General features: G+C 54.8%; 1 protein-coding gene and 1 long non-coding RNA gene across 2 annotated transcripts in view; one reads left to right on the top strand and one right to left on the bottom strand.

Moving 5' to 3' along the window:
* ACCSL (1-aminocyclopropane-1-carboxylate synthase homolog (inactive) like) overlaps positions 1 to 24,031 on the bottom strand; it is a 101,563-nt gene that overhangs the window by 35,938 nt on the left and 41,594 nt on the right. The window lies entirely within an intron of this gene.
* LOC124228484 (uncharacterized) lies at positions 20,014 to 23,645 on the top strand. The gene is made up of 5 exons (XR_006885726.1): positions 20,014 to 20,063; positions 21,405 to 21,594; positions 22,507 to 22,601; positions 23,082 to 23,424; positions 23,513 to 23,645. It is a non-coding gene; the product is annotated as an uncharacterized LOC124228484 (long non-coding RNA).

The following is a 24,031-nucleotide window of genomic DNA, read 5'->3' as shown; positions in this document are numbered from 1 at the left end:
AAGTGGATGCTGCCCCAGTCCAGCCATCAGATGAGGGCAGCCCCTGCCCACAGCTCGACAGCCACTTCAGGAGAAAGGCTGAACCGGAACCACCCGCCAGCCACTCCTGGGACCGCGGCCCTCGGAAACTGAGAGAATCAACGTTTGCTGTCTGGAGATGCTGTTTTGGGGTATTTTGTTTCACAGCGATAGATAACGAATACGTGCCCCTCCCCCGCCGGCGCCCATGGGGTCAAAGCAAAAAGGGCCCCCTCCTGCTGTCTCCCCATCAGCAGGGCACTCCAGTCTTTCAGGCCCCAGCTCCCTGGGCAGTAAAGATGGCGACAGAGAGGCCTTCTTCTCAGGGTCGATATCAAGACCCCCGGAGACGAGTTCAGAGCCAGGGGTGGTTTACTGGGAAGGGAGCCCGGCTGTAGGCTGTGAAAACCCACATCCAGCTGTTACTGGCCACCAGGCCGGGCCCCAAACGCCACTTTTTACACCCAAGTCTTGTTGCCACCGAGGGGAACCAGGCCGTCCTGTTTTATCACTTTTGTTTTTTGAATTAAACTGGGTTTGGTGATGGTGGTTGTTCTAGAATCACTATATGCTTGTGATACAAAGTTAAAACAGCTCAAAAAACTAGGAAATGAAAAGCCAATGCTTTCCCTTACTCTCCATTCCCAGCTCCCCACCGCTCGTAGACAGAATGGTTCTTAAGACTAACTTACGTTCATTTACTTCAATGTCCTGTGCACGGACAAGCACATTCATTTGCTTGTGTCTGTTTTTAGCCCAAAAGTGATAGTAATGTACACACTGCTTTGCACTTTGGTCTTTTTCACAGTGTATCTTGGACTTCTTTCCTTATTAGTGCACATGGGTCTACCTCATTCTCTTTCCTTCAATCATTTGACGAATATTTATTGAGCAGCTATTATGTGAAGGACTCTTCACTCACCACATATTTCATGAGTATTCGCACGTTCCAGGCACTGTTCCAGCCCTGGGTTTACCAACCTCAGCACTACTGACATTTCAGGCCAGATGATTCTTTGTTGTTGAGAGGACGTGAATTCAAAACAGGACACTGAGAAGGAAGTTTCCTGAGTCAGGAGGAACCAAGAGAGTGTGCTACGGAGAGAGCTGTCTTGCAGCTTTATAATATTCCACGGTGTGGAAGGGCCACCATTGGTTAGGCCATTTCCCTCTTGCTAGACATTTAATTATTGTGATTTTTTGCCAGCATAAATAACACTGCAATGAACATCTTTCTCCATCCTTCTCTGCACACAAGTTCAAGTATATCCATGGAAGAGAATCCTGGAAGGGAATTTGCCACTATCAAGGGTAAATGTCTTTACATTTTTCATCTATCTTGCTGAATTGCCCTGCAAAAAGTTGATCAAATTTATATTCCCAAAAAGAGCATATAACAGAGCCTGTGGGGCCGGCCGATTTGGATCCTGGGCACGGACCTAGCACTGCTCATCAGGCCATGCTGATGTGGCGTCCCACATAGCAGAACCAGAAGGACCCACAACTAGGATATACAACTATGTACTGGGGGGCTTTGGGGAGAAGAAGAAGAAGGAAAAAAAGGTTGGAACAGACGTTAGCCTGCTTCTCCACACCCAGCCAGCTCCACGTCTCTTTGGAAGGCTGAGCACAAAATGGCTATAAAGGGCGGGCTGTGTAGAGCGACAAACGCCAGCCCCGCTGACCACAGGTGACCCCTCCCTGAGCCATCACCTCCCCCAGGGAGCCCACAGGACCATTGAGGAGACGACCTTGGGGAGATGGAGAGAGGAAAGACCATAAGGGAGGCTCTCATCCTTTCTCCCGGATCCTCTTACAGCATCAGCACCAGGGCGATGCTTCCATCACAAATATTGAGCAGGTTTTTACTCAGCAGAAGGTTCCAGGACACTTGGTTGGATATATTTGTACTTTGACAGGTAATCAGACGAACGCTCACGGATATTCTTTAACCCCCCCAACCACACACACAAGCCCGGGGTTTGTGAGGGTCCCCATCACCCACGTGTGAGCTCTGAACACATCCTCCCAAATGGACAGTCTTGAAATATTTCCTCAGCATCTGTTTCCTGGGGGAAGAGAAAAACTCATTTCATAAGTGTAAAAAGTATTTACTTCTTTTTTAATGCTTAAAATTCCTTTATTGATTTATCCATTCACTCAACAAATATTTATTAAGAACTTACCGTGGCTGAGGATAAGGACAGAGAGAGGGTAAGTGGAAAGATCGAGCTGACTTATCTGGCTACATGGACAAAGTCTCCGTTAAAATATGCTTCAAACTCCTTCCTAGCTTTGTGCTAAGTGCAGGAGACAGACCGGGGAGCAAAACCAGATGTCGTCTCTGCTTACAAGGACTTTATAATGCGGCGGGGGAGGCAGCCATTACTTAAACAAGCTCGCTAATAGATCCAGAGTTAGGACCGTGATAAGTCAGCGATGAAGAAGTGCCAGCGTCAGAGCCGGTGATGGGGGATCTGCCCTGACTGGTTGGGGGGTTGGGAGATGAAGGTCAGAGAGGATGCGCGGTTGAGCAGCGGTCCAGGCAAGAGGTGAGGGTAGCATGAACTCAAGAGGCAGCTGGAGAGATGGGGAGGCGCGAAGAGTTTTGGGAGACACTTAGGAAATAAAATCACAGGGGGCAAAGGGGCGGGAAGCGTGGGGGCCTCCCGGGTCTGGCTCACAGGGGAGCCTTCTCCAAAGGGTGGAAACCTTGGAAGAGCCCCAGCTTACAGGCCTCGCATGCAACACAGTATTTTAACTTGTTTGGACTTTTATTTCCCAGCGTTTCCATCACGCGATTTGCCTAACCTGAGTCACCCGCCCTGCCTAGGGACAGAGGTAACTCGCATGGGGATGTTTACAAATTCCTGTTAAAAATACAGCACAAACTCCTCAGTCCTAGCTTTCATGTCAGCCAACCCTTGCTCCGTTGTCTGTATTTCTTGTTCCCTCTTCATTTTTCTTTTGCCATTTGCCAGACCAGACAACATCTCAGGGAACACGGGAAGGGTTCTGAGTTTAGATAACAAAGTTAACGCGCTCCTCTTAGTTATCATCCCCGGACCCGCTATGCTTCGGCTTCAGTCTTGACTCCTGGGATGGGTGGGCGCTCTCGGAGTGTTGCTCTGCGACCCACCAGCGAGTTACCCGTGAACACAGCGGAACCAGTCCGCAGGGGGAGCTCAGGAGAGAAGGGCGGGTCTTCCTCTCGCGTTATCCACTTCGACACGAGAGGGCTTCACTTAAATTTCACCAGTCCTATAATAAATCCCCTCCGAATCTCGAGTCAACGTGGACCGTATGTCCACTTGATTTCAGCGACAGCCAAGCCTGTATGTCCAGCTCCCAGAGCAGTGTCTGCACATATCATGTCAGCAAATACCTGTTGCATGAATGACCAAGAGGATGTTTGGTCCTTTCTCATTTATGTGTAATCCCCCCCATGCTAGTTCTTCCATCACCAAACACTTGATGGGAGCAGGCGATTCTCGACTCACATCTAGCATCACTTAATAAGAGAGAAGAGTTTCAGCACAGGAAGGACGGAGGGAAGAGAGAGCTGAGGGCTGTGGGGGGCGACCAGTCCATTCAGCGTAACAAGGACGCCTTGCTGTGAGCAGGCAGAGTTCCTTGATCCCAAGGGACTTTGTTCATATTTCCATAGTCTGGACATCTGAACGGGGCTTCCAATTTACACGCACATTGAAAAGGCAGCATCTGTTTTTATCCCTCAGAGAGCTAGGATAAAGTCAATGGTTGATCTTACCACTGACGGAAATATATAGGAGATTCATCCTAAAAACACTGTTCCCTCACTCAGCCCATTTCACCCATCAGCCCCCACAGGACGTCTTTGTCCTCCACTGGGGATGCGGGCATGCTGGCCCTCCTGGTCGCCTCCACTGTCGGCTCCCCTGACCGCTCCCACGCCTTTAACGAGCCCCGCTTGGCTGCACCAGCGTGTTAAGAACAAGGGCTCTGGGGGCCTATGACTCAGCCGTAGAGGGTCCCCACTCCCCCCGGCGGCCCTGGCCTCCAGCCCCCACTGCCCAGCAAGGGCTGCTTCGAGAGGGGCTCTGCTTCTGAACTCACCGGGAAGCAGCGAGACCCCCTCACGTGTGCACACCCAGAGGGGCCTGAGTCCCCCCAGACCTCAGAAGCCAGAGAACAGGGAAGGTGGGGTGTTTAGTCTCATCCAGAGGGAAGGCGCAGTGTCAAGACTCAAGTGTATTTTTGAGGCACCAAAAGTCAGCCCTTTCCTCTCATTTCCCTAGGCATTCAGGGCTCCCCCTGAAGCCTGGCATAGCACCAGGTCATCCTACTGACGGCCGGGCCCATGTGGCTCAGTCTCTAATTGGTACTGGATTTGAATAGCACAATTCCATAGCTCACAACTAATTTAACAAATTTTTTTTTTTTTTTTTTTTTTTTTTTTGCTGAGGAAGATTTGGCCTGAGCAAATATCTGTGCCAGTCTTCCTCTGCTTTGTATGTGGGTCACCACCACAGCATGGCCACCGATGAGTGGTGTAGGTCCACATCCAGGAACCAAACCCACGCTGCTGAAGCAGAGCACACAAACTCAACCACTAGGCCACAGGACTGGCCTCCAGTAATAGATTTCTTTTTTTTTCCTTTTTCTTGTTTTTTCTTTTATTTTTTTCCCCTTTTCTCCCCACAACCCCCCTGGTACATAGTTGTATATTCTTCGTTGTGGGTCCTTCTAGTTGTGGCATGTGGGATGCTGCCTCAGCATGGCTTCATGAGCAGTGCCATGTCCGTGCCCAGTATTCGAACCAACGAAACATTGGGCCACCTGCAGCAGAGCGCGCAAAGTTAACCACTCAGCCACAGGGCCAGCCCCTAGATTTCTTTTTTTTTTAACTCAAATTTCTTAAAGGATGCTTAAGATAACCCAATTCATAAGCTCTGTGCAACACTTTATGTAAGTTTTCTCTTCTCCCAATTTTGTGTCACACTCTTTTTTTTTTTTTTTTTGAGGAAGATTGGCCCTGAGCTAACATCCATGCCCATCTTCCTCTACTTTGTATGTGGGATGCCTACCACAGCATGGCGTGCCAAGCGGTGCCATGTCCGCACCCAGGATCTGAACTGGCGAACCCCAGGCCGTCGAAGCAGAACGTGCTCACTTAACTGCTGCACCACTGGGCCGACCCCTCACACTCTATTTTCTCTGGCGCCCTCCCCTAGCTCCCCTAATCCTTCTGCACGTCCCAGCCGAAGCCGAGGGACCTGTCCAGTCACTAGGAGCCCCCACTGTGTGAGTGGGGAGGGGGAGAAACTGAGCCACATCAGACAAAGGCCTGGGGATGCTGAGACCCCATCACTCTTGTCCTGTTCAATAACAGTTTTTAACTCGCATTTATGAAGCACCAGCCATTGTGTTTAATTTTATAACAACAACAATAACCATAAAAGCCAACATTTATTTGCTAAGAATGTGGACTCCGGAGCCAAACTCTTTGGCTTCGAGTCCTGGCTCTGACACATACCGGCCACGTGACCTTGGACCTCAGCTTCCTCATCCATAAACAGGACCGATGATACCAGCACCCACTTCCGAGGGTTGTCAGGAGAGGGGACTCGCTGAGCCCAGCAATGTGCTGGGTGCTGCCTGGTACCCGCTGGGTGTTTAGCCCGTGTCACCAGGTGCCGTTTAAACCGCAGACCTAGGAGACAGAAGCTACCACCACTGCCATTCTGCAGATGTGGAAACCGAGGCCCAGAGTTGCTCAATATCTCGCCCAGATGGACCCCAGGGCAGGTGGGAGGACCACCCTTCACGCGCATGCATTCCCTGCCCCTGTGCTCGCTGTCTCAGCAACTCCCTTTCCAGACGACGGGAATGGGGCTCAGACGAGTCCTGCGCACCCCAGCGACAGAGGCAGGATGGCCTCGAGGGTGCTGACACTGCTCTGACAGCCCCGGGAGGTCGCCGATAACCAGGCTCCCAGCCCTTGGCCACGCTGCCCACGGCTGGTGGGTCAGCTCTCAGCTTCCTGCAATCTGGCTGCGTCCCAGGGAGGATGCGCCTCACCCCTGCAGGGGTCAGGGTCCCCACCCCCCACCCAAGTCAGTCCCTAAGCATCTGCTCGCGGCCCGGAGCAAGAGGCAGCTGCAGAGGCTGACTCCCCTGGGGTGAAGAAGCATTTGGGAGATGCCCTTTGGGCGCTGAAGTCAATGAGACAGAAGCCTGGAAACTGGGCTGGAGAACCAGCCGCTGCCACCCCCTCCGGCTGGGCCAGTGCCATGTACACACAAGTGCTCACACAAGAACATTCTTCTTACACTCAAGCGCCTGACCCACCTCGAGGAAGAGCTACTCTCTGCACACTGTGTCCAGAAGTCGAGACAGATCTCACTGCGCCATTCAAACTCCCACTCACACTGTCTGTGGCCAAAGAAACAAAGCTGAGCATGTACAGAATGCCTACTGTGTGCCAGCCCTGGGCTTGGTCATTCCATCCTTCCATTGTCTCATCTAATCCCTGCCACAAACCAGCAAGGTATGCATGATTATCCCCATTTTCCAGAGGATGAGCCTGAGGCTCAGAGAGGTTGAGTGCCTAGCCCAAGGTCACACAGCTCCTATGTGGCAGTGACAAGGTTCAAGAGCTGCCTTTCCCCCTTACACTTGGGTGCCTTTTCTTGGACTGAACCCAGGGCCTTGTCTCTGTGAGGCAACAGGGACTTGGTTTCAGGGACCAGCCGCACTCTGGGGTACCGAAGAGGTCCTAGGTGGCCCGTGACTGCACAGCCACCTGGAAGTCTATTTCTAGGGGGATCTCAAAGCCCCCAGCTTTTTCCCAGACACTCCCAGAAGCAACGGCTCCACATTCCACCTCCGAGAGGGCCAGCTGGGGCATCTTGGGCCTCAGGGCCACTTTCCCTGCTCACTCTCTGGCGCATCTGGCTGGGAGGGGGCCTGGAAGCCGGGGCTGTTTCTCTCCAACTCATTTCAAATCAAACTCAGCCCCCAGAGGGTCATCAATCTGAGGACGAAGGAGCCTGTGACATCCCTGGGGGGGCCCGGATGGATCTGGCAAAAGCCAGAGGGGCCTTGAGCAGGGCCTGCCGGCAGCTCCCTGCCCCAAGGGGCTGCGGGTGGCACGGGCTCTGGCCTTGTATGGGCAAAATCATCCTGCCAGGCCTGCCTCGGAGTCAGCTTTATCTCTATTTTAGGCCCCGAGGGTGGTGTGGGGCTCTCCCCTCGGCTCTCGCTGGCTCACACACCAACCAGGCCTGCCAGGACCCTGGATGCAGCCTGGGACAGGATGGGGGTGGGGGGGGGCGGGTGTTAGCTTGAGTCTCTGAACTCAGAAAAGAGATCGCTGAAAATAATAACAAAAGTAATAGCAACAACTAGCTGTTATTTTTGCCAGGCATCATGCTGAGAGCTTTCCACACATCGTCTCTGTAAGACCTTAGAGAGGTGGGCGACAACATGACCCGCTCTTCACCAAGCACCTTCTAGGAGTCAGGGAACTTGCCCAAGGCCACATAATCAGCGGGTGGCTGCAAAGCCAGACACACTGGCTCTCAGCCACTCAGATGAGCTCAGCCAGCTGGCACCAGGGCAGGGGGCGGGGTGAGTGGGGGCCTTGGCTGAGGCCAGGGTTCAGAGAAAAGACGGGGCTGGGGGACACACTGCGAACTTGGGCCCAAGGACCAGCCCTACCCAGCACTTCGGCATCTGGGCAGACTCCCTGTGCTCTAGATCTTTGGAATCAGATAGACCTGGGTCGAAAGCCAGCTTGGCCACTTAGCAGCCATTTGGCCCTGGGCAAAATCCGCAGCCCTCTGAGCTTTGGTTTCTGTATCTGTGAAATGGGGTTACTGGGTCTACCGTCTCTTCCAGTTGTGGCGAGAATTACATGTCGTCTGACCACCCATCCAGATTTGCCTGGGACTGGTGGGGGTTCCGGGGATGTGTTAAAATAGGGAAGACCCTGGGGGACATCAGGATGAGTCATCACCCTGTGAAATCTAGTATGCAAAGCACGGAGCATGAGCCTGGCCCAGAAAACACTTGATGAACAAAAACTGCTTTTGCATTAACGGGCCCGTCCTCCGCTGGGCTCCCCTTGTCAGCCCTGCTCACAGCAGGGGATAGCCACCCTGAGCACCCCTGCCCCCGAGCCCTGGAGCAGAACAAAGCCCGGGGCTGCCCTCAGGGCCCCCTCCCCTCACTGGAACCCCTTTGTCCACAGAACCCTCCCCTCCCCCGCGCGAGGCAGGCTGGGTGCCAGCAGCGATTACAGCATCACTTATTCACTGAAGCCTGCACGTGCAGACCCCTCCCCCGCCCCCATCAGCGGTAATTAGGCCGCTAAGGGGGTTTGAAAGTCCTCAGCCAATGCGGGGAGGGGGTGCTGAATGGGACAATCAGCCTCATCAGGAGGGGGGCTGGGGGCAGGGAAAGCTGGGGAGTCTTGGGGAGGCTGCCATTGAAACCGCCACCCCGCCCCCTCTACAGCTGCCGCGTACAATGCAGGGGTCGGGCTGCGCCTGGCGGGAATCGCGAAGCGCAGGGCAGATTGGCACCGGGAGAAACGGTGGGCAGGCAGGGAAGGTCTTTGAAGACAAGGCCACCCTTGTCACCACAGTGTGCCCCCATAAAACAGACCTCCTGCTAGTGTCTGAACATCCTTCGCTGGAGGTCCGCCCTCTGGAAAGTATGTATCCTTTCCCTGTCCGGAAGTTGCGTCTAAACGGGAGAGAACTTTTGCAGAACAGTGTTTCTCCTACTGTAAAGTGCTTGCCAATTACCGAGGTCCCTGCTGAAACATAGATGCTGGTTCAGGGGGTCCAGGGAGGGGCCTGAAATTCTGCGCATCTCACCAGCTCCCAGGTGCTGCCAATGGCCTTGTGGGGACCTGAAATTGGCCACCCCAAGATATGTCTCTTTGGCATCAGGATTTTATTTGAGGCTCATTGCTTTTGATAAACTGGGACAGGCAAGGAGGCTCTGAGGAATGGAACTTGCCCTTTGTTAGGACACGTTTACACTTGTAAATCTCTATCTGTAAAAGGTGCCTCCCTCTCTGTACCAGGAAGAAGAAAGGTGATGACGTACTCTCCAAAAACTCTTAATCAATACCAAAGGCAAGGACATAAAATCTGCATTTTATTGTGCTAGTCTGGTAACCTCCTGTAACTGAGTTCCCTCCCCCTCCCAACGTTGGCATCTCCTTAAAGATTAAGCATCTTTCTTTAGGCTGGGAACTGATTGCGGCGCTCATCTGTGACCTGCCCCAGCACGAGGCAACACACCTGCCGCCCCGCGGCGCTCACTGGGACAGCAGACCTATCTGCCATTTCCATCAAGCGCTGTGCTGACAGAGCAGCCTCATGACTGTTGTAAAAGGGACATTTCAATCACATGTGAAACACCCTGTTTGGGGGTATATAACCACTCTGTGCACCCCACTTCTTCGGTGCCCTTTCTTCCTTCGGGAAGAAAGGCCCCGGGCCATGGTTCCTCATAAAGCTTTGTTTAATTTTCTCTTGCTATTCTGTCTCATGTGAATTTAATTCGTTCTCCGGCCAGACGAACCCACATTTGGGGAGAGGAAATGTCTTCCTCCCCTACAGCCTCGTCTTGTACGACACTTTGAGGAGCCAGCTTCCAATGCATCTCAGGGGATGGGGTGGGCAGAAGGGAGAGGAAGACCCTGGGCCATTTCTCTGCTCTGTGACCGTGGGCAAGCCCCCTCCATTCCCAGAGCCTCCATATCCTAAAGCAGAAAAGAGGAGACGTCAGCCAGCATCACAGGGCTGGGGGCCCTGAGAAAGGGGAAACGGCTGTGAAGGCGCCCGTGTGAGTTGCAGAATGGCATTTTCGGGGACAGGGCCCAACCTCAGTGAGGCCCCGACACCCCGAGCCAGGGTAGGGGTGGGGATCAGTCTGAGCTCACGTTTCAGAACAGGCTGGTGAAACTGCTTCTCACCTCTCCACCTCGGGGTCCATGGGTGTTCTGAGGGTCCCCGAGGAGGGCACACGGGTGGGCAGACACCAGGAAGAAGAGCCTAGCCCTGGATGACCTGACCCGTGCCCTTACCTTGACCTGCTCGCCTGACTGACCTTCTGCTCCAGGTTCTCTCAGCTCCAAGCCTCTGCGCAGCGGCCCCAGCTGCCTGGGAGACTTTCCGCCCCTCCATCTGACTCACTCCTGGGAGCCGCCAGGCCTCAGTTTCCCCTCCCACCTGCAGGCTCTACCCCACCCCTGGTCCTCGGGACCATTCAGCACTAGAGGTCACAGGTAACCAGGTGGTCTTCACTCAGGGTCCCGGATTGATACCTGACCGGATGGGACCGAGGTCATGGGTGAGACCCAGCCCTTAGTGTGGGTTCTTGAGCTCGCGGGTGAAGGAATTCAAGAGCGGGTCACAGAGATTACACAAGTGTATTCAAAGACAAAAGCCGGGCTGATCAGAGAAAAGCTGAGGAAGGAAAGCAGGCCGGACTGACCGGGTGGAGACTGACCCGCCAGCCCCAGTGGGGGTCTGGGGTCCTGATTTATAGTGGTGGAGGTGGGCGGCTGGGGACTGATCAGTCCGAGGCAAGGAGACGGGGATGTTCGCAGCGTGTGGAGAGACAGTTTTGGGTCTGCCTTCTTCCCTGGCTCCGGATGCCTGGGTCAGGGCACCCAGCCCCTCCCAGGACAGGAGCCTGGCTTTGCTCCCAGGAACCCTGGCCTTGTCTCTCTAGACCACACCCGGGGAGCAGCTCCCCGCTGCTGGCTGCAGCCCAGAGCAGGAGGGCCTGAGGTGAGGTCTCCCGGGGTGAGGCAGCTGCCACCTCCTGGGTAACGGTGCCCCCGGCAGAGCCCAGACCCACAGCCCGCAGGCAGCAGCCAGGTTTGGGGCTCTGGAAACCTCCTGGGCCGCCCCTCCGTGCAGGGAACCTGATGGGCGGGTGAAAATTCAGAGGGCAGAATCCGGCAATGGCGGAAAAGATGCTGAGAGGCGCCTTCCAGGGCCCTTCCCCACTGAAACCCAAGAAGTTGCACTATATTTTCATTTTTCTCTTTCTTTCTCACTCTTTTTAAAAACAAATTTCTAGTAATTGAATTACTTTTCTGCAAAACGTGATAACTTTTTACATATTAAAATGCTTGTTATGAAATAATTTGGATGAACCAAAAACACTTACCCGGGTATGCCCAACCGGCTTAGGCAATAAGACCACCAACACGGCCGCAGCCTCCCTGCCCTTCTGTGGGGTCACAGCGTTTCCTCCCCTACTCCCAGAGGGGCCACCACCACAGTGCCCCATGCAGACCCCCCAGCCCGGAGCAAGGCGAGAGCAGCCGCTTCCTTTTGAGGAGTAGCTTCTCCACCAGGGACCTGGCCAGGGGCTTTTGCATATTATCTCATTTAATCTCCACAACAAAAAGCACTGCCAGGTTAGGTGACTATTCCCCTGTTACCAGTGAGGATTCTGAGGCTCAGGGAGGTTAAATATCTTGCCTGAGGTCACACAGCATTCAGACCCCTGGAAGGCAGATTCCCAAACTGCCCTTTTCCAGATGTCTCTTAGGGCTTGGGAGTGCCCCTCCCACCCCAAGGAAGGCAGGGTGGTGGCCCCTGGGGGTGACCGCCTGACTACAGCCTCCGGAAGCCCAGTCTCTTGGGGAAACCAGTGGTAAACCATGAGTTGGCCCCAGGGACAACTTTGGCCCCCAGGGATGACATCGGGCCTGGGTACAAACAGAAGCTGGAGGAAACATGTTTGCCCAACTGCCAGAGAGACCCCCACATCATGAGGTTTCCCTGAAAACCATCTGGGGGTCCAACTTCTTCCCAAGGCTGCGTCATTCCTGGGGGTCCTCTGTGTTCTACCTGGGGTCATGCAGGCCAGCTCGCTGGGGAGGGGGTGGCAGCGAGGGGGGAGGAGTCCCAAGGGCTGAGTCCTTCAAGGCCAGGCTCCAACAGAGCCCAGAGCAGTGGGGGGAGGCTCGACCCCAAAGCTGGCCACCCCTCCTGCCCCTACCCGAATGGTCCCCGCAGGTGGTCTGGGGCCACAGGACACCGGAGGGAGGAGGGCCTGTGTCACCTTGGCCCAGGAACAGGGACAAAGGAGAAGGGACAAACGCTTTCCCCACCTCTTTGCCTGCCGATGAAAGAGACGACCAAACAAAGACTATAATTGCAAAGCCACTTCCCTCTCGTGACCAGCTGCCACCAGGGCCCCCTCCCTGAGCCATTAGGACTGGGAACGAGGCGTTCTGGCTCTGAGAGGACCTGTCACCAGAGTGCAGGGGGTGAAGAGATGCCGGAGAAAAAGAGACTCCGAGCCTCTGGGTCCTTTCAACCGGAGGAGGGGTGGCGGGAGTGGGGGAGGGAGCCTGTGGGGGGCAGTGCTATGCCTCTTTCTCTCTCTCTCACACACGCACACAGACACACACATGCGCACTCAATCATGCTCATCCCTTCACCCACTCCTCCCACCCTCCCACCCCAGCCGTGATTTTATTTCCTATCATTCCTCCTGTCCACTTACAGTTGATATTTATAATTCAGCTCCAAAGGCGGGTGGGCAGGACCCCTCCCATTTTCTTGAATGGATACAGGAATGCATGAATGAATCTCCATTTCACTGATAGACAAACTGAGGCTAGCCTCTGCCCCTGGGAAGTCACCAGCAGACTTCCATTCCTTTCCACAGACTACCCCCAAAATCTTATAAGGTTTCCCGATTTTAATAAGTTGGTATTTCTCCTCTATTTTTCTCAGAACCTCAGAAGCCTGTTGCTGCTGTCTGCTGGAAAAGACTGAACAGAAACAGCCAGAAGAGATCCCGGGGGAAACTTGCAAACCAGCAGCCACCCAAAGCTGGGCGGCTTGCTCTGCTCCTGCATGCGGGCACGGTTCCTGGTTGTGATTTCATTTTGTATGCATATAATGAGTATTATTCGCCAATTTTTCTGCTGGTGAACTGTTCCTGGTTTCCACATTTCTTGAGACGATGGATCTGTTTGTGTTTCTGCCTCCCCCCCGCAAGGCTGGGAGCTCCCTGAGGGTGGGGATGGTATCTCACACATTTCAGTGACCCCATGCCCAGGACAGGACCAACACAAAAGAGGTGCTTAGCAAGTGTTCGAATAATCACGATCGTGGGTACCACATCCCCAAGAGGCAGCGTAGTGGAAAGGTTGTAAGGAGATGCTCCAGAATCTCATTGCCTGGGTTTGAATCCAGGCTCAGTTTTCTTAACGTCTCAGTGCCTCCGCCTCCCCATCTGAGAAATGGGTTGATAGTATTTTCTTCATAGGGTCAAGCGAAGGATGAAATGCCCATGGCAAGCCAACTCTAACTTGGCTCACGTGGAGACATGACAGTGACAATGATGTGGCTCACCTGCGTTTATGTAGTCTCTGCTATGCGACAGTGCCGGCTAAACCGTTTACATGCCTTGTCTCATTCAATCGTTACAGTCCTCTCTTCGGTGAGATCTCCCGTCATCCTCTTGCCTCAGATGGGGAATGTGAGGCTCGAAACAGCTAAGAAACTGCAGAGCTGGGATTCGAACCAACATTTGCCAAACTCCCGATGTCATGCTTTTAACCGCCATGCAATGCTGATGGCAATTTGGTGATGGAGAGAGACTGTGGGGTGGCTGACCCAGCACCCATTCTCCCTTGCCTTTTCCCCCCACAGAAGCTGGAGAAGGGAGACGCTCTCTTCCCATGAGGCGAGGCTAAGAGGATGGCAGAGCACTGCCGTCAGTGCAGTCGGGCCCCTGATCCAAAGTCTACGGCTGCCAAATTCTAGCCTCTTGTGTGGGATAAACAAAACCACCCTTGTGTTAGCCACAGTTCCCTGGGGTTTCCGTTACATGCAGCCAGAAGCCTTCCTGACAATCCATTGGCAACAGGTAACCTGTATCTCAAGGTGTTCACACACGTTTCAAGGCTGGGTGAAGCTTAAATAGATTCTTCTCCAAACCTCTTTGAAACAATAGTCAAGGGATGTTTTTAAGGCATAAAACTACAAGGATAGAAAGAATAGGAGAGGAAAAAACAGCTTGAGGGGCTGGCCCGGTGCATAGTGGTTGGGTTTGCATGCTACACTTTGGGGGCCTGGGCTTTGCAGGTTCGGATCCTAGGCACGGACCTACACACTGCTCATCAAGCCATGCTGTGGCAGCATCCCACATGCAAAATGGAGGAGGACTGGAACGGATGTTAGCTCAGGGCCAATCTTCCTTAAGTGAAAAGAAGAAGATTGGCAACAGATGTTAGCTCAGGGCGGATGTTCCTCACAGACACGCAAAACCCAACAGCTTGAAAAAGTCCACAGTGGGGGAAGCAGCCAAACAGGTTGCAGCTGACTTAGCAGCCTCCAGAAAGCTGAATCCTAAGCCAGCACTTGGGGAAAAACAGAGAATTCACCTGATTTGCACTGCAGAATCCACCCCTCCTCCCTCCCAGGATCAGGAACTGAAAGCTCCCAGGAGATCTGGAATGACGAGGTGAAGGGGGATAGAGAAGGGGACGGGTTGAAAGTTTTTAGAAAGTAGAGTCCCAGATCTCCTTTTCCGTTCCTTGCAGTGGGCGCCTCCTTCAGTCCTGCCCCTCCCGCCCAACCCCATCCTAGCAGAAGATGGGAGGAAACTGGGAGAATCTTCTCTGGAACTCCACCAGCCCCAAAAGAAACTGACACCAGGAGTTTTCACAAAACAGCTCAGCCAGACCACCCTACAGTGAAGCAGCAACATGGCGCCGTCTGTTTTGCTAAAAAAGAAAAAAATCCTGATGCCTGGTCCACCCCAGAAATTCCAGTGTAATTGATCTGGGGTGTGGCCCGGGCACTGGGACTTTAAAATCTCCCCCCCATGGGTATAACGTGAAGCCAAGGCTGAGGACCTCTGTTGAGGGACACAAGTCTCCCCCAGCAAGGCCCGTCTAAGCTGCCCTAGCTGAGTACTCAAGACAGAAGCTTCTGGAAACATCTGGAATGAGGACCCAAACTTTACCTCTAGTCCACACTTTCCTGGGGGATGGAAACTGTAGCTCCACTAGATGCCTTAAAAGCACCTCAGACTCAGACACAAACTCATGATCTGTACTGTCGAAGCTGGCCCTGTCGTCCCCATCACAGGGACTGGCACTGTCATCCACCCCTTAGCAGAAGCCAGCGTCCTAGGCTTCGTCCTTGACGAGCGCTATAAGCTGTATCTTCTGAACATCTCCACATCTGGCCACTTTCGTCCATCTCCATCTGCCCCAGCCACACCAAGCGGCCATCCACTGTCACGGAACACGACAGCCTCCTCCTGACAGGTCTCCCACAGCCGCCTGTGTCCCTCCAGCCCCTTCTCTACACCCCAGCAAGCAAGACCATCTCAAACCACCAAATCCAGTCACCTTATTCCTCTGCTAAAGCCATCCGCGGTGCATCAGTGTCCCGGGGCCGCCATGACAAAGCACCACCAACTAGGCGGCTGGAACAACAGCAATCACTGTGTCACCATCTGGAGGCCATAAGTCTGAGGTCAAGCTTTCGGCAGGACCGGCTCCTTGTGAGCTGTGCGGACCTATCGGTTCCACGCCTCCCCCGGCTTCTGGTAGCCTCTGCCATTCGTCGCTCGTAGATGACTCTCCCTGTGTCTTCAAATGGTCCTCCCTCTGTGTGTGTGTGTGTGTGTCCCAATTTCCCCTCTTTATAAGGACCCCGGTCCTACTGGATTAGGGCCACCCTAACAACCTCATCTTAACTCGATCATCTGCGAAGACCTTATTTCCAAACAAGGCCACGTTCACTGGGAGTTAGGATGTCACCATCTTTTTTTTGGGAGGGGGGACATAGTTCAACCCAAACTCTTCCCACAGCCGTGCTGGTCCGGCAGGGTCTGACCCGTCCACCTCTCTGCTTTATTGTCCCTCTTGCTCTCTGGGCTCCTTCCTCTTGCCGCTCACCTACTGCTGTCCGCTCAGACAGAGACCCTCTCCTTCCTGCCTCCTCACCTACCAGCTCCTCCTGGCCCTCCCTCAGCCCATCCCGCCCTCCTGCCCTCACTGCCTGGCCCGCTTGTGTTCCCTGGACGTCCTCCCCTTGCCCTCTACACCTGGCTAGAACATTGACATTGCAAGGAACCATTTATGCTCTGTCTTTTCCACCGGAGTGTCAGCTCCCTGAGGACAGACACGAAATCACTCTGCTGACAGCGGTCATCCTAGGGTCTCCGGCACGCCCTCGATGTGCGTTGATTATCAGCTGCTTGGTGAGAATAGCGGTCACTGGAGATGTCCTCCTTCAACAGGAGGCAAAGCTGCCTTCTCAGGGCCTGCGGAATCCCGACCCCACAACTCAGCAGCCGTGTGTCTGTTGGGCGGGTCACCCAACCTTCTTGAGCACAGACTCCTCATTGGAAAAGGGGCCTAATGACACCATCCCCGCCCCCCAGATACCCAGCGCAGAGCCAGCACCCTCAGCAGGCTCTCATGGATGTTCTTTCTCCTCTGCCGAGAAAAAGCAGGAAACTAGGGGTCAGGGCAGAGGCGGGGCTCCCGGCGGCTGCGGGCCCAAGCCCCTCTCCTGTCTGGGGTGTATTTCACTCTGTCCAGTGTGGGAGTTGGACTAAATCAGTGGGCTCAGCTCTAACAGATGCAATGCCCCCTTTTGATAATAAATATTTCGTAACACCCCTTTACCTCCCAAAATGAAACTCTTAGGAGCAAGAAACTACCCACTCACTAAATTGAAATACACACACACACACAGAGACATGCACGTGTGCGCGCGCACACACACACACCGCTGTACCTCTAATATAAAGGAGAAATAAAAGGAAAATATTTTATAGTAAAATCACGGGCATTTCAACACTATTTGAACAGTGTGACCACACTGAAGACCGATGAAGTGGTCAGAGGCTGGCACACATTCGAGAGATGGAGAATGTCACAGCTGCAGGTGCAGACCACTCCAGGGGGTTAAGTCGGCGACTCGGACACCTAACAGTGGTGTGGTCAGGGAGGACTCTATTTTCTGGGATGGCAAAAAACTCCTGGCCAAGTTCTGAACAGAACAAAGGAGATTGATCTAAACAGCAGTTGCAATCCAGAAAAAAATGAAGTGAAAAGAAAAGAAAAATGCAAAACATACTTTGTATTTAGATGTACAACGGAATTATATTCTAGGCTTGGATGCTTCAAAACAGATTTTCCCCTTACAACAGTGGTTCTCAGAGTGTGGCCCCCGGACCAGCAGGATGAATGTCGCCCAGGAACTGTTAGAAATGCACGTGCTTCAGCCGGCTGCAGACTTGCTGAACCGGGAACTCTGGGGTGGGACCCAGCGATCTGTTTTTGGGCCCTGCGTGTTCAAGTTGGAGAAGCACTGCCTCCAGGAATACGCAGCTGGGACACAGAGGTTGTGCGGGATGCAGGACAGTTCTCGCACGTCTCAGAATCTGTAGCATCCTTGGCCAGTGTGCCCCCAAGTCACGGCAGCAATGCCAGATGCCCCCACTAAGTTCCAGACATCCCCGCTGAGGACCACTGGACTGGATGGTCAATAGGATCCTCCTGGTTCGGGTTTCCCCCTGAAATTTACATCTAAGTACATCCTGAGATCCTTGGCCTTGGAGTGGGACTGGCTGAGAAGGGGGCAGGCAGTGAAGTGGGCAGGAGGCAGGGGGAAGCTGAGAAGCTGGCCAGGCTTTCTGGCTGAGTGATGCTGCTCATCCCAGCGGGGGTTGGCCGGGGGCCTGGCTTCTGCTCCAGCGGTTAGAAGTGCTGGGTGGAGGGAGGCACAGATTTCAAGGAGCCTTTCAAACTGCAGCTGGATGCACTTGGCTGTGGAAATAAGCCTGGTCTCAGCTCACTGTGTGGTGCTAGGGCCGCAGACATTTCTCCTCTAAGCAGCTGTGACCATCTGAGAGGCCAGGACGTTACTCAGGACACAGCCCAGCCCACTCCTGTCAAAGGAAGAAGAGATGCAGCCTGCCCGGGTCTGGATCCTATGGCTGCAAAGCCCTGTTCTAGAACCCTGAGAAAGCCCTCAGGCCCCCGAGAAGAGTGCCTGACCTGAGCCACTCCCAACCCCCGTGGGCTTCCCCGAGCTGCCCCCATCCCTGCCCTCACCAATGGTCAGCCTCTATCCCTGTCTGCCCATCAGCCCAGGAGGGGCTGTAACCCATGAACTGCTCAACTCGTTTCAGTCCAGCATGGTCTGGCAAGTGGGGGCAGCCAGGCCAGCAGCCCAACCCCCTTTCATTGCGGCCTGGGGGTCTGCCCCACGATCTATACACACAGGCGTTAGAAAAACAAAGATTGGTGGCTGTATTGGCAGAAATGGTCAGTGTTGACCAAAATCCATATTCCCTTGTCCCAGGGCACATAGCTAGACTCTGTGTTCCACCTCCCTTGCTCTCAGGGGTGGCCATGTGACAGTTCAGGCAATGAGACATGAGCAGAAGCAACATGTACCAATTCGGAGCCAAGGCTTTCAAGAGCAGCTGTACCTCCTCCACATTCTCACTTTTCTTTCTGCCAGTTGGACACAGATGACAAGGACCTAAATAATGGTGGGGCCTTAAGATGGAAGCAGTCAGGATCCCCAAATCACAGTGGAGGAAAGCCACAAACAGACCAGGAACATTCATCTCAGACTTCCGTGTTTGCATCTCAGACTTCTACTGGGTCCGCACCATTATGCAGTTTGTGGCCCATCTGTTACCACAGCCTACACGAGCGAACACACTCCATGACACCAGCCTGGAGTGACCCTCAGGACGTATCTGCTGCAGCTGGCATGGGGTGGCATCTGCCAGGGCCTTTCCCTTCCAGTGGAGCATGAATCTCCAACACTGAGCCCACCTCCCACTTGGGTAAACTGAGGTAAACCATTGGAGGTATCTCAGCATCCACGTATGCGTCCATCAGACGCCCATGGGTGCCCACAATATGCCAAGCCAGTGCTAGGCTCCGAGGTCACTGGGTAAATTCCTACCTGGGTGCCGAGGGGACAGACAGTAATGATACACCTCGGGAAAGGCGGTCCCGGAGGCATGCACACCTGGAAGAAGAGCCCAGATGGAGAAGGGATTGGTCCTGTCTGGGAGGCTGGAAAGAGTGTCCCAGCAGTGGCATGTAACTAACTGGGGTTGCCTTGAAGAGATCAGGAGGGGGTTGTCAAGAAAGCAAGAGAAGAGGAGAGAAATTCCAAGAATGGGGAACAGTGTGTGCAAAGGCAAGCGGTATGAAAGGTCGCAGGGTGGCCCGAGTATCGTGGAGACGGTATCATGATGTCACGCTAGAGACGGGGCTGGTGGGGGGTCGGGGAGGCGTCTCCTGGGCCCAGATCATGGAGGGCCTTGAACGCCATGCCCGAGTCCAGCATGAGCCTTGCAAGGTTCTGGGGAATGGAACAAGGCCATCCTCTCCATCCTCATCCCAGAGCTACCCCTCGCGAAATATTTCCTGTGCTATGTGTGGGGAGCTGTGTGCCCTATGAGCCACATCGCGCTTAATCCCCACAGAGCCCACGAGGCAGTTGTCTCTGATCCCATCTTGCAGATGACAACAGTGAGGCTCCCAGAGGTCAGGAACTTGCCCACCTCCACCCGGCAGTGGGGCTGGGACTTGAACGCACTAGGATATAAGCTTCACACTTTGTTTAGGTTACTGCTGTAGCACATAGTAGGCCCACAAAGATTTGTTGAGTGAATGAATGAATCTATCTGATTCCAGGACCCTGTGACACTCATCAGACTTTTTCTTCAGAAAGACGCCCCTGGCGTTAGCAGGGTGGAAAATGGAGGTGGCAAGGCCAGTGAGAAGGGTCGGCAGCGCTCCAGGAGAGTCTGGACCAGGACGGGGGAAGAGGAGACGGAAGGGACGTAAAAGAATTGAAGCGGGCCGACTTTGTTGACCAATTAGATATGAAGAGCTAACAGTTATTGAGCAATTACTATGCGCCAGGCACTGTCCTGAGCACTTGACCTGTATTAACTCCTATCTCTTCCCCGTGGGCCCAGGAAGCATTACGTACTCTCTTACCTCCATTTCACAGGTGAGTAAACTGAGGCACAGAGAGGTGAAAGGTCACAGATCTAGTAAATGAGGGACTTGGGACTCAAAGCCAGCCACCCCGTGGTCAGAGCTCTGGGCAGAGATGGGGCAAGAGCGGCTCCCTGGCTTCCGGTGTGGCTACTGAGGGGTGTGGGGTCTTGGCTTCCCCTGCTGGCCTAAAATTCAGACAGGCCAGGCCCCAAGCCAGGGGACTGCCTGAGCTCCTGGCCCGGCCAGCATTCTGGGTGGCCGCGTCTCTCTGCAGGCCCCGAGGTGACTGTGAGGGAAGCTGTGTGTGGGATAGAGATGACTCCACCCAGCCCTGCGCCCCAGCATGATAGGTGCTCTGGGTCACTGAGGATGCTGAGGCCTGGCACAAGGCTCTGCAGAGCTGGGGACTCGGCTGGCGGGGCCAGCTCCACCTCCCACCTTCTCAATATTGCAAACGAGGGACCAGCCCCCGCTCGAAGCCCCTTCGAGTGCCTGACCTGCACCCCTGCCGGGTAGGGGGGGTGCTGCCTGAGCTGGGAGCCAGGATGTGGGGGCTCACAGGGCCCAGCGCACGAGGAAGGGAAGGGCTGCGAGCAAGGGGCAGAGGAAGGACGAGGTCCAGCTCGGAGCCCATCCTGTGAGCAGAGACCCACAGCCACCACATGGCCCCCAGCAGGAAAGGAAACAGGAGGCTTCCCAAAATAGAGCAGGAGCGTGCGGCTGGGCTGCATTTCCCTGCTCCCACCATCTGGCCCGGCCGGCTGGAAGAGAGGCGGGGGGAGGGCAGAGCCCGAGTGTGGATGGGCTCAGCTGCCTGTCAGCCTGAGCCAAGCAGGCGCCCCCCATTCGCCCAGCACCCCTCACTGCCAGCTTTCTGTTCATCTTCTGTGGACTCTTACGGCACCGTGCTAAGGCAAGGTTCTTGTCATTGGAAAAATGAGGAAGCGGAGGCTCAGAGAGGTGAAGTGACTCGTCCAAGGCCACACAGCTGGCAAGTGACAGAGCTGGGTGGGCCTGAGCATCCCCACTGCCTTGAGGCCGGACAGCAAGGCCTGCGGCCTGTACACCCTGGAACCTGCTCTTCGTCTCCTGTGTTTTGGCCAAATCTAACCTTAGACTGGCTCCCCCTGAAAGCCAAGTTTGTGACCCACCAGTGAGCCCAGGGCACAGCGATCCGCGCCTCCCCCGCCCTGTGGCTGCCTGCAGGGGCACCAGCAGTAGGAAGCCCGGTAGGGGACAGCGGTTTGGATCCTCTGTGCAGGCCCTGCTGGGGTTGTGCCTGGGAGGGAGGAGGGGACCCCAACACAAACCTTGCAGACTCCATAGGCCCATCTTCCACCCCCAAATCCAGGACCCGGCTCGGCCCTCTCCCGCCTGCTCCCACCGTCACCCACACACCTGCCCGCACCGGCTTTACGACTCGAGGCCCTTCAGCACCTGCTCCTCTCAGCTGCCTGGAGCGAGCGGACGCAGGGGGCGATTCCTCCCCACTTTACCCAAGAGGATGGTGAGGCTCTGAGAGGCGAAGGGACAGCTCTGAGGTGAGGCAGCCAGTCACTACTTCAGCCTGTGGCTTTCATTCAGTCACTCAACAAATATTTGTTGGGTGCCCGGTGTGCCCAGGAATATAGATGGGGGCCATGCGTGCATGGAATTCAGTCTCTGGACTCCCACTCCAGTGCTCTTTCCTCTCCCCAGGCTTCCTGCCTGCACCTGTCTAGGAGGGGTGGCTTCATCCCCGATGGGGAGCCTGGGTGCCAGTGCCGGACCCAGCAGGCTGCATGGTGGGGGTGGGGGTGTTGGGGCTGGGTGTTACCCCCAAGGCCGCCCTGCCGGGACACTCAGCCCAGAGGAAGTACCAGCGGCACCTAAGGCTGGGGGTGCCCTTGGTGTCCTGTGAGCAGACCTGGGGCCAGTCTGGACACACAGCAGCCTGGAGGTGCGCCGACAGCAGTGGCTTCAAGTCCTTCACCGAAGGAGGTGGGAGCAGGGAAGGAATAAAGGCGGAGGAGGAGGAAGACGGGAGGGGGCGAGAAGAGAAAAAGAAGGAAGAAAGAGGGAGAAGGAGAGAAATGGTGAGACTCTAAGAAAAGGAGGGCCGAGGGGAGAGGAGACACTGTGGCCTCGGCCTGGCAGCCCAATTCTGAACCCCAAGACGCCCAAGTCTTTCTCCATTCTTCTTTCCAGAGCGGAGAGTGCAGGGCGTGTGGGGCCGCCCAGAGCCTCCTGGGACACAGCTGCAGAAGCAGTCCACATAGACGGGGCTCACCCGGGAGGGCTTCCTGGAGGAGGGGAGCCAAGACCTGGGTGATGGAGACAGGCAGGGAGGCTGTGGCTCAGGGAAGCCAGCCTTTGCAAGCACATCCCCTGAGGCTGCGTCTCTACGGGGCTTCCCTTTCAACAAAGGTCTGGGTGAAGACCATCCCAGTTATGACCTTCTTCCTGGCTTCCAGGGCTCCAGAGAGGCTGGAAACAGGAGGAGCCGCTGGGCTCAGCACCAGCTCTCAAAGCAACAGCCACCATTTTCTGAAGACATACTGTGCCCCTGGTAAGCCCGTACCAGACTGTGTGGCATTTAGAAAATACTCAGGAGTTGTTAGCTGTTATTATTTATTATTGCTATTGCTGTCGTCTTTGTTATTACCCACACAACACTAACTTGGTACCAGGCCTTGTGCTTGACAATGGAACTCAGAGAGGAATGGAACAGAGCCTTGAACTCCAGTTCCTAGTCAAATGCGTAGAGTAGGTGAAGGTCAGCAGGGAGTTCTTCACACTTTAGTATGAATTATTTTCATAAACTACTGTCCTTGAAAGAAGAAGGGGACTTTCCAGTGAGAAAATCAAGTCCTTAGGAGAAAGTGGTTCACACCACGCTGGCCTGAGGCTGGAGCATCAGGGGAATTCATCCATCCTGTTTTGTTTTGCTGGAATGGGGCTGGGGTTGCAGAATTGACCCCTGGGACAGAAACCAGGGAAACCAGTTTCCATGCAGATTCTTCCAGGGTCTCCTGGTTCTTGGCCCAAGGAAATTCCCTGCAGGAGGAGGGGGAGAAGCATCCGCTCGCTGGAAGCGCCTGAGAGGAGAAAGCCCAGCCTGCCAAATGCACATCATTGTTCTCACCACATCCCGGCCCGGACCTGCTTCAGCCAGACCTCTGCCCTGCCTGGACCGTGAACTTCAGAACGCTGGATTATCTTGATTCTGTTCACTCGGGAAGAGATTAGAGCTGTTTTGGGAAGTTGGCTGGACCTCCTGCTCTGTCCACCCCACCCCTCCCGCCCCAGTTACAGTTACAGGGCCGGGGGGCGGGGGGGCGGCTGGGCCACATCCACAGCCTGTGAGGAAGCTCAGCTCAGAGGGAGGCAGAGTGAGTCTGGGAACGTGGGTGAGGAGGGGGGAGGCTGGGGAGCCTGGTGACCCAGATCTCACCTCCCGTCCACTTCCCTCCATTCCAGAACCAGCAGGGGCTGGACGCCGACCACAGGCCAGCAGGAAACCAACAGGGGTCTCCTCGCTGTGAGCGAGGCGGGGACCCGGCTTCACGCACAGCCTGCAGCCCGCGTGGTCCCACCTGGACCGTGACCCCAAGCCCTTCCTCATGGGCTCTGGGTGTTAGTGCCTCCGGGCCAGCAGCCCTCCCATTTGACACAGGAGCAAACCGAGCCGCAGGACGGGGCAGACCTGACCAAAGCCACACACCGGGCTGGTGGCAGAGGTCATCTGACTCCAGGTTCTCAGGAAGTTCAGAATGAAGGAATGAATGAATAAGGGTATGAACATCCTGATGCATGTGCCCCCATAGCAATGACGGGGAAGCGAAGATCCCTTAAACAGCTCTTCTTAAAGAAACATCCCGGGACCCAGGACACTAGGGAGAGGGTCCCGGGCCTGCAGTGCCCACATCACGCCTGTACGTGAAGTGTGGGCATCGCCAGAACTTAGTTTCCTGAGTCCTGGAACCACACTTTCTCCGG

This window comes from Equus quagga, chromosome 17 (genome assembly GCF_021613505.1).
Source record: "Equus quagga isolate Etosha38 chromosome 17, UCLA_HA_Equagga_1.0, whole genome shotgun sequence".
NCBI classification, from domain to species: domain Eukaryota; kingdom Metazoa; phylum Chordata; class Mammalia; order Perissodactyla; family Equidae; genus Equus; species Equus quagga.
Note: the sequence above shows the minus strand (reverse complement) of the source record. Positions and strands in the feature narration are given on the sequence as shown.